General features: G+C 45.6%; 1 long non-coding RNA gene across 1 annotated transcript; it reads right to left on the reverse strand.

Moving 5' to 3' along the window:
* Window positions 1-8,183: 8,183 nt before the first annotated feature.
* Window positions 8,184-9,155, reverse strand: LOC120928640. The gene is made up of 3 exons (XR_005747271.1): window positions 9,054-9,155; window positions 8,482-8,596; window positions 8,184-8,253 (listed from the first exon to the last, which is right to left on the reverse strand). It is a non-coding gene; the product is annotated as an uncharacterized LOC120928640 (long non-coding RNA).
* Between the last annotated feature and the right edge of the window lie 490 nt (window positions 9,156-9,645).

The raw sequence follows: 9,645 nt of genomic DNA on the forward strand, positions 1-9,645 counted from the left end.
ATAGTTACTTAATGAAGTTATAGCTTTATAGCTGATAATATATGTTCTATGACATTGCATCATCAAGCACACTACTCTAAGTATAGAGTGTCACATGTGTGCCTGTCAATCAAACTCCATACGACTCTGTACTAAGATCTTCATATTGCTGAACCTAGCAGATATTAATATTTGCCATACAAGGGTCTAAGCCTGGGCCGTATGAGGTCATGACGTTCACTTGTAACATATATTTAAGCTTTGCTTTAAAGAAGGCTGAACACATTTGCACCACACAGTTACAGGACACACTGATACTCACTCACATTTACATCACACTTAAACTAAGACACACTCATTCACACCCTCTTTGAAAGACAACACTGACATACTGACATATTGACTAGGAGAACAGCTGAAGCCAGAAGTCAAACGTCATTTCCTGTTTCTTCCGGCATCACTTTGGAAAATCTCAGAAGACAACATGCCTGAGGCTGCACACATGCTTTCATAAGCTTGCTACAATACTATCGATCCAATTCCAGATATTTTCATCTACGCTAAACTGAACTTTATACTATTTTTCATTGTGTTTGTGATGCCACCTGTGTGACAATAAACTCACACGTTATTTTCAAATCAACCTGACTATGAATGATCTTCATTCAGATACGCCCTTGAAGCTATAAGAATATTAGTTATTAATTTAACGTTCTTACAGGGAGATAGGCGCGGCTTTACATATTACTTTCAATGCGCCGGCTGCTACGCTGGTTCATGCGCCTAATTAAGGCTTCACCCGGAGTACTAATTAACGCATGAACCAGCGCAGCGCACAGAGCATAGTAAATCAGCCCCACAGTGTCTTTTCTACCAGATAGATAGATAGAGCAGGAAGGCTAGTCAGTATAGTTAAATCTACAGTTTGTAGAGAATATATTCACATCCCTAGGAGTTGTCAATATATTTATAAACTGTATAGCTCAGCTAGATCTGCTATTAGTATCTGTCAGGCAGGAGCTCTAACGTGTTGTATTGCCTGCATTAGGGATTAGCTTAAACATAGTACTCCGTGTTATTCAACGTGTGCTAGTTAATTGCACATACACGCATTACCTGTTACTGCACGTGTGCAATTTATTTGCACAGAAACGCAGTCGCTGTTAATACAAGTGGGCTATTGAATTGCACAGAAACGCAGTCACTCTTACTGCGTGTGTGCTGTTTAATAGCAACTAAACGCAGTTGGTGTCACTGCGTGTGTGCTGTTACATAGCACCTGAACGCAGTCGCTCTTACTGCGCGGGTGCTGTTTAATACCACCTAAACGCAGTTGGTGTCACTGTGTGTGTGCTGTTACATAGCACTTGAACGCAGTCGCTCTTACTGCGCGTGTGCATTTTACAAACCAACTCAACGCAGTTTTTGATGCAATACTTTGCACATGGCTCTTTATTGCGCTCCAATTACAGTTATTGGGAGGGGTTGCAGTGTTGTGTTGTGCCTAAGGACCAATTTTTCTGCCCCTGTTTAACAGGGGCGCCTAATAACAATTCTTGATGCAATACTTTGCACGTGCCTCCTTGTTGCGCTCCAATTACAGATATTTGGAGGGGTTGCAGTGTTGTGTTGTGCCTACGGAAATTTTTTTTGTGCCCCTGTGTAACAGGGGCGTCTAATAACAATTTTTGATGCAATACTTTGCACGTGCCTCCTTGTTGCGCTTAAAATTAGAGTTATTGGGAGGGGTTGCAGTGTTGTATTGTGCCTAAGGACAAATTTTTGTGCCCCTGTGTAAGGGCGCCTAATGTAAATGATCCCGTAGGGGGCGGGAATCATTTAAATTAGGCACGCTCCTGCGCCGAGCGTAGAGCGCATGCTCCGTCGGGAAACATTCCCGACGTGCATTGCGGCAAATTACGTCGCAAGGACGTCATTTGCTTCAAAGTGAACGTGAATGGCGTCCAGCGCCATTCACGAATCACTTACGCAAATCACGTAAATTTCGAACGTCGCGACGCAGGAACGACGGATATCCTATAGCATTGCCTGCGCCTGCTATTAGGATGTGCAACCTTACGCGAAACCCGACGTACGCAAACTACGTAATTTGCGTACGCAGGGCTCGCGCAACGTTGTGAATCGGTGTTAGGATGCAATTTGCATACTATACACTGATCACAATGGGAGCACCCCCTAGCGGTCATCGCTAGAATGCAGCCTAAGATATGCGCGGCATAAGAGCCTTATGCCACGCAGATTTTAGGCTGCAGTCGGCGTAACAAGCTCTCTGAATCAGGAGAACTAGTTACGCCTGGGCAACGAAGCAATTGCGCTGCGTTACTATGGTTACGCAGGCGCAATTGCTCTCTGAATCTGGGCCAGTATGTTTGAGGGGTGCCCTTTTTTCTACAATTTTGCTTTCACAAAAAAATAATGGCCCCCCCACCACCCCTAAAATAATCGAGATATTGTTGCCACACAGCACGTGCGCAAGCAGTATTAAATTACTTTGTTCTTATAATAATTTCATGTTGTGCAGGGACATTTCTAAACACGTGCCACTACTATAAACACACAGCAGGTGTGATATTTAAAGGAATTTTTCATTTTTTTTTTCACTTTAAGCATCATTAAAATCGCTGCTCCGGAAAAACGGCCGTTTTAAAAAAAAAAAAATCCATTGATACATGTTCCCTGGGGCAAGACGTGGGTTCTGAAAGACGTTTTCCAACATTAAATTGAATATTGGTCTTTAAAATTAGCGTTTTTGAATTCGAACGTTCGAGTCCCATAGACTTCAATGGGGTTCTAAATGTTCGTGCGAACCCGCGGTCTGTTCGAACGTTCTGGTGCGAACCGAACCCGGGTATGTTCAGCTCATCCCTACTCCTGACCCACGCCTGCTGTTGCAGTCTGCAGTTCATTAAAACAGTTTATGAACGCCAAGGAGTTGCAGCTCACTTCAGTCACTGAGTCCTTAATGGAGGTGTCAGGACCGTTAAGGTAAGTACTCACCGAGGCCGAGATGCCGAGGGCGGCTACCTTTGTGACTCTGTGCTCCTCACCCCCTGGAGGTGGTAACAGCAAGGAGGGGCACAAAGAGGCACCGGCTACCAGCAGCGGAAGATGGTAAGACGAGAATCACTGGAGATGTGATGCGAAGACACCAGGGGAGCTGTGGTAGATGTAGCAGAGATGCAGGTGCAAAAACAAAGTCCAGAAGGCTGGGAGCCCGTTCAGGTCAGGACAACAGGAGATCCAAGAAGCAAGCCAAATGGTCAGGGGTTCCAGAAGGCAGAGAATCCAAGTCAGTAAGCCAATGGTCAAAGGGAGTGGAGACGGCAGCAGGTCCAATAAACAATCCAGGGGTCAAGTGCAGGAGAAGGCAAAAGAGTAGTCAAGTCCAGGTCCGGGTCAAACAGGTAAAGGTTCAGGTTTCTTCAAGGTGTTTCAAACAAGGTAAAGCTGACAACAAACCAGCAATTAGCAAGGAGGAAGGGGGTGGCTTAAATAGGCCGCTCAGGCCACTGATTGGTCCACAGTAGTACAGATTCAGAACCAGGCTCCAACGGACAGCAAGCAGAATAACACTGAGCAGTGGCTCAGAGGCAAAGAGCTGGACCTGTAATGGAGAGGTCCTAGGTTCGATTCCACCCAGAGCCAACTGGGGAATGTGACCGTGAAAGGCCAGTGCCCTGACAGGAGGACAGGCTGTCCTCCATCTGTGCCAAAGTCTGGGTGACCTCACCCAGATGGCGGGTCTGAAGGGCCTGGTCCCTCCGCAGATTGGCCGGCAGAAAGTCTGCCACCCCCCTGGTCTTCTGGGTGGCCTTCCTGCCTCCAGATTAGGCTTGTGGCCTGGGAGGAGGGGAGCCCCCTGGGGGGGGAGACCTGTTGAGGGAGGAGTGGGAGGGGCTACCTCTGATGGTGGCCTGACTGCCTCCAGATGAGGCTTGTGGCCTGGGAGATGGGGAGCCCCCTGGGGGGAGCCCTGTTGGGGGAGGAGTGGGAGGGGCTACCCCTGATGGTGGCCTGACTGCTGCCAGCCACAGGGGGAGACTCCTCCAAAAGGAGAAGTATCTCACTGGCTATGTCAACCTGATCCTCCTCAACCTCATCCTCCTCATGAGGTGAGTTGTGGCCACTCTCCTCCCCTGAGGACTCCAGCCTTGCCTGGGGAACTTCAGCAGCCTGATGTCCGGGGGTTGGTGCAGACTGGCCTGATGGCCCAGCACCCTCCTGGCCATCTGTGGATGACACAAAACATACACAGGTTGGAGGATCCACACACTTGGCACATATTCCCTTCCCCCCACACATGCTACTCGCCAGATTAAAAAAAAAAAATGTACCTGTCCTCACGGCCTCCTCAGAGTCAAAGCCAGGCAGGCCCACCACTTGCTGCCTGTTGAAGCACCGGGCCACTGCCCACTCCTCCTCAGTCAGCCTGATGGTGGTCCAGTGCCCCTGGAATGGGCTGTAAGCTTGGCTAGCTTATCACGGACCACGCGGCGGAGGTCATTGATCTTTTTGGAGATCCCACTGACGGTCCGCATTGATCTTATAAGTAATGTTCTGCAGGATCTGCTTCTTCCTGGCTGGGGTGATGTCCCGGCTCTCAGGGCCATGCAAATATCGCCCATGACGGGAAATGGCCCTGGCAAGAATCTGCTTCTCCCGGACAGAGAAGTTTAACTTCCTCTTCTTTGGTGCCATATCACCACCAAACAGTCAGCACCAAACAGACACAAAAACAAACAGCACACACAGACACAAAAACACACAGCAAAAAACAAACACCAAAATCAAACAGAACAAACAGACAGCTAATACAATCTCCTATCACACTCTCCAAAAAATCTTTGCTACAAAAATCTTTGCTACAACACTCCTACACAAACCAACAAACAGCCACAGACAACAGAACAAAAGCACCTTGCTTCAGGAAGGGAAACAAATGGATGTACTTTTGCAATGGAAGGGCGTTTGTCTGGGCCTATTTAAGCACAGGGTGTATCTCACTAAGTATGCTTGGCCTAGTTCCTATCTCACTGATTGCGCCGGGCCGAGTTCTGCGCATGCGCAGAGAGGCTATGAACAGAGTCAGCACCATTGCGCATGCGCATGCCAGCCGGCCCTTCATTTGCATGGGGTCACGGCTCATTTCATTTCCACTTCCTTCCCACTTTCAATTACCCCGCCTTACCCCTCGGAAATTACGTTACGCTGGCGCAAATTTGGGCGCAAATACTCTGTGGATATGGTTCGTAACAGAAATGCGCTACGCCGGTCTATATATACGCCGCTCTACGTGAATTTGGCCCTTAGTGTCTGTTATTGGTGATGCGCGCTGTCAGCTTCTCAATGGGCTTTGGAACACACCCCAGCAACACGCCCAGCTTATCAGTGAGAGGTGCTCAGGGATTAGAGGAAGTATATTAAAACACCGAGCTCATCCTTACCCTGTGCGGGGCTTGGGGGCCACAAAAGTGATAACAACGAATTGCAAGTTGTTAGACCCCCCCGGAGAGCGGAAGAAGAAACCCCCCCCGGAGAGCGGAGAAGACCCCCGGAGAGTGGAAGAAGAAGCCCCCCCTGGTATTAGAGCTAATAAAGAAGACAGGGGGGCCTCCGGAGCAGACTAATAAATTATTTTAAAAACCCTTGTGTTGTGTGTTTAATAACTTTAACTTTTTGCCTCCAGGTGAATGGGTAGGGGTACGATGTACCCCATATCCATTCACTTAGGGTGGGGGGCCGGTATCTGGGGGCCCCCTTATTTGAGGGGACTCCCAGATTCCGATAAGCCCCCCGCCCGCAGACCCCGACAACCAACGGCAAGGGTTGTCGGGAAGAGGTCCTGTCCTCATCAACATGGGGACAGGGTGCTCTGGGGTGGGGGGGCCCGCAGTGCGCCCCCCTGCCCCAGAGCACCCAACCCCCCCATGTTGAGGGCATGCGGCTCAGGAGGGGGGGCGCTCGCTCGTCCCCACTCCCATTCCTGACCGGCCGGGTAGCGTGCTTTGGATACGGGTCTGGTATGGATTGTAGGGGGACCCCCTACGTCGATTTTTCAGCGTAGGGGGGGTCTCCTTACAACCCATACCAGACCTAAGGGCCTGGTATGCTCCTGGGGGGGGGGAACCCATGCCGGTTTTTTCTTTGAAAATTGGCATGGAGTTCTCCCTCTCAGGAATGCATGCTGAGCGACGCTGTCAATTTTTTAGAAAACTATTTGTTTTCCCGGTGCGTATATTTTTTTTCACCCGTCGCAACTTTAGTGTCCCGTCGCAATCCACAAAGCCCGGCGTAAATTACGTTCGCGCGCTGCACGTCGGGAAAATTACGTCACACTCATGCGCAGTACGGCCGGCGCGGGAGCGCGCCTCATTTAAGTTTTAAACGCCCCCCGGAGAGGAGGACCGCCTTGCGACGGAGGCACTTAAGTTACACGGCGTGTAATTTCTAGGTAAGTGCTTTGTGGATCAGGCACTTAGGTAGAAATTTTAAGTCAGTGTAACTTAACTGCTGAAAGTTAAGTTAGGCACCTTTTTTAGGATTTAGCCCTTAGAGTCTACAATCTATAGTGCAAATCATAAAAAATTATCACATCTGATCACACCTGATGTACTGAAGGCCTATCTCGTTTCTTGGGACCCTACCAAGCCAGGAAAGTACAAATGCCCCCCAAATAACCCCTTTTTGGAAAGTAGACATTCCAAGGTATTTAGTAAGAGGCATGGTGAGTTATTTGAAGTTGTATTTTTTCCCACAATACTTTGCAAAATTAAGATTTTTATTTTCTATTAAAAAAATTCTCAAAATTGTCATTGTAATAGCTTATTTCTCTCATATGGCATGTGCATACCACAAATGACACCCCAAAATACATTCTGCTACTCCTCCTGAGTAAAACGATACCCCATGTGTGAGACTTTTTCACTGCCTGGCCACATACAGAGGCCCAACATGCAGGAAGCGCCATCAGGGGTTTTAGAAGCATAAATTGCACATCTAACTAGTTGACTACCTATTACACGTTTGAAGGCCCTGGAACACCAGGACAATGGATTTACCCACAAAGTGACCCCATTTTGGAAAGCTAATACCCCAACGTATAATCTATGAGGCATAATGAGTATTTTGAACGGTTTATTTTTTTCCAGCAGTTTTTGGAAAATGTGGAAAAAAAAATGAAAACACATTTTTTTACACAAAGTTGTCCATTGATAAGACATTTCCAACACATAGCATGTACATAGAAAAAATTACACCCCAAAATACATTCTGCTACTCCTCCTGAGTAGAACAATACCCCATGTGTGAAACTTTTTTACTGCCTGGCCACATACAGAGGCCCAACATGCAGGGAGCGCCATCAGGGGTTTTAGAAGCATAAATTGCACATCTAACTAGTTGACTACCTATTACACGTTTGAAGGCCCTGGAACACCAGGACAATGGATTTACCCACAAAGTGACCCCATTTTGGAAAGCTAATACCCCAACGTATAATCTATGAGGCATAATGAGTATTTTGAACGGTTTATTTTTTTCCAGCAGTTTTTGGAAAATGTGGAAAAAAAAATGAAAACACATTTTTTTACACAAAGTTGTCCATTGATAAGATATTTCCAACACATAGCATGTACATAGAAAAAATTACACCCCAAAATACATTCTGCTACTCCTCCTGAGTAGAACAATACCCCATGTGTGAAACTTTTTTACTGCCTGGCCACATACAGAGGCCCAACATGCAGGGAGCGCCATCAGGGGTTCTAGGAGCATAAATTGCACATCTAACTAGTTGACTACCTATTACAGTTTTGAAGGCCCTGGAACACCAGGACAATGGAATTACCAACAAACTGACCCCATTTTGGAAAGCTAACACCCCAACGTATAATCTATGAGGCATAATGAGTCTTTTGAATGGTTCACAGTATTTATATGGACAAACAGATCCTCAGATTGAAAAAGCACCTCATCCCATTAATGGTATGTATAAAAAGAGGGAAGTAGGGTACCTGGGGACCCTGGGACTATTATGCGGTGCAAATAGATTGTGAAAGACACAATGGTTTTTAGAAAAATAGAAAAGATTTTTTTAATAAAAATTTTAAATAGTACAAAAATATATATAGAAATCAATACAAGACCAGCTGAAGTGTATAACATAGAAACTTCAGTTCCACATAACAACTTGTTGCAGATCTCTCTACATGTTTCGCTCGTGAGAGCTTCTTAAGGAGTGATGTTAGAACTGAACTGTAATGGATCAAAAAAGGAATCAATATACAGCAATGGTCATTGCAAAAGCAATAATGAATACAATTCTGTAGAGTTTGTATAAATTAACAAAATTTTTTTTGTGATATGAAATTTTAAAGGTAGAAATATCCAAGGAAAATAATAAAGTGGACAATCAATATTGACAATATAGCAGTTCCTAATTATCAAATATTTCAGCAGAAGGGAAGCGCAACAAGAACTTACCTCAACTTGTCAAATTAAAAGTAAAAACACATCAAAATGAGTCAATCAAGTGGATGGAAACCTTCTTCGGATCATCCTAAGAAGATCATTTAAAGATTGATGCACCAAACAGTCCCTGAAAACCATAATCAATATAAAGCTATAGAAGGATCTTTATACTTGAATCATTGTGGGGATGAACTCTCAAGAAAATTTCATAAAAGAAAAATTCAAAAAGATAGGTTCATCTTTATAGAAAGTAATAATATTTACCTTTTAGGATTTTAAACAACAAGCTGAATCAATTGGACTGACATAAATCAGTGGGCCTGAGTAACCAAAAGCAACCACTAGATGGCCTCCATTGCGATGAAGTATATGGCCTCAAAATACAAGGAACCTGAGTTTCTATTGAGATGTAAGAAATTCAATCTAATGAGAAAGAAAAACAAAGAAACCAAAAATCAATCAGTCTCACTGTTTCTCCCCAATTTATAGGGTTAAATTAATTAATAATAAACTCTGCTCAATGAACCAAGGGTGTTTAAGAAAAAACACCTATTGAACAGAGTAAAAACAATTAAAGGACATACCGCTTAGTGTTGCAATGGTCCGTGTTTCCCAGAGCCTGCAGCATGTGTGCTGCTTGTTGATTGTTTAAATGCAGACTGACATTTGTGGCTAGCACAGCCACGCTTTATATTTCACAGCAGAGCGGGTGCCAGCCAATGGCGTCTGCTCTGGTGGGGACACATGACCTCCCTATTGTTCCCATGATGCCTCTCCCAGCTGAGTGTCAGCTGACATGTCAGTGGGTGTGTGAAATATCAGATGTACTTGGAGACCAAGCCGCCATCTTGGATATGAGCGGTTTGCCCTTCTGTAATTGTTTGTTTATTTAACAGCGGACATGCATGCCGCCATCTAGAGTAAGGGAACATTTGCCCTTCTAAGATGGTTTGTATTGGTGGCCGCCACCGCTGTGTGCGGCAGGTAAATAACGAAACCAGCTGACTTAAAGGAGCAGGGGAGACAAAAAACGGGAGAAACAAAAACGGGGGGTAAATTAAATAGGAACACTATAAGCCAAGGGATCCAGCCACCCTGGAAAAGTATAGTGGTCCTACGTGTCCCTATGGTTTTTTCAGGGGACTTGATGATGAAAATCTGGAGGTGCATCAATTC

This window comes from Rana temporaria, chromosome 2 (assembly GCF_905171775.1).
Source record: "Rana temporaria chromosome 2, aRanTem1.1, whole genome shotgun sequence".
In the NCBI taxonomy this organism is placed as follows: Eukaryota; Metazoa; Chordata; class Amphibia; order Anura; family Ranidae; genus Rana; species Rana temporaria.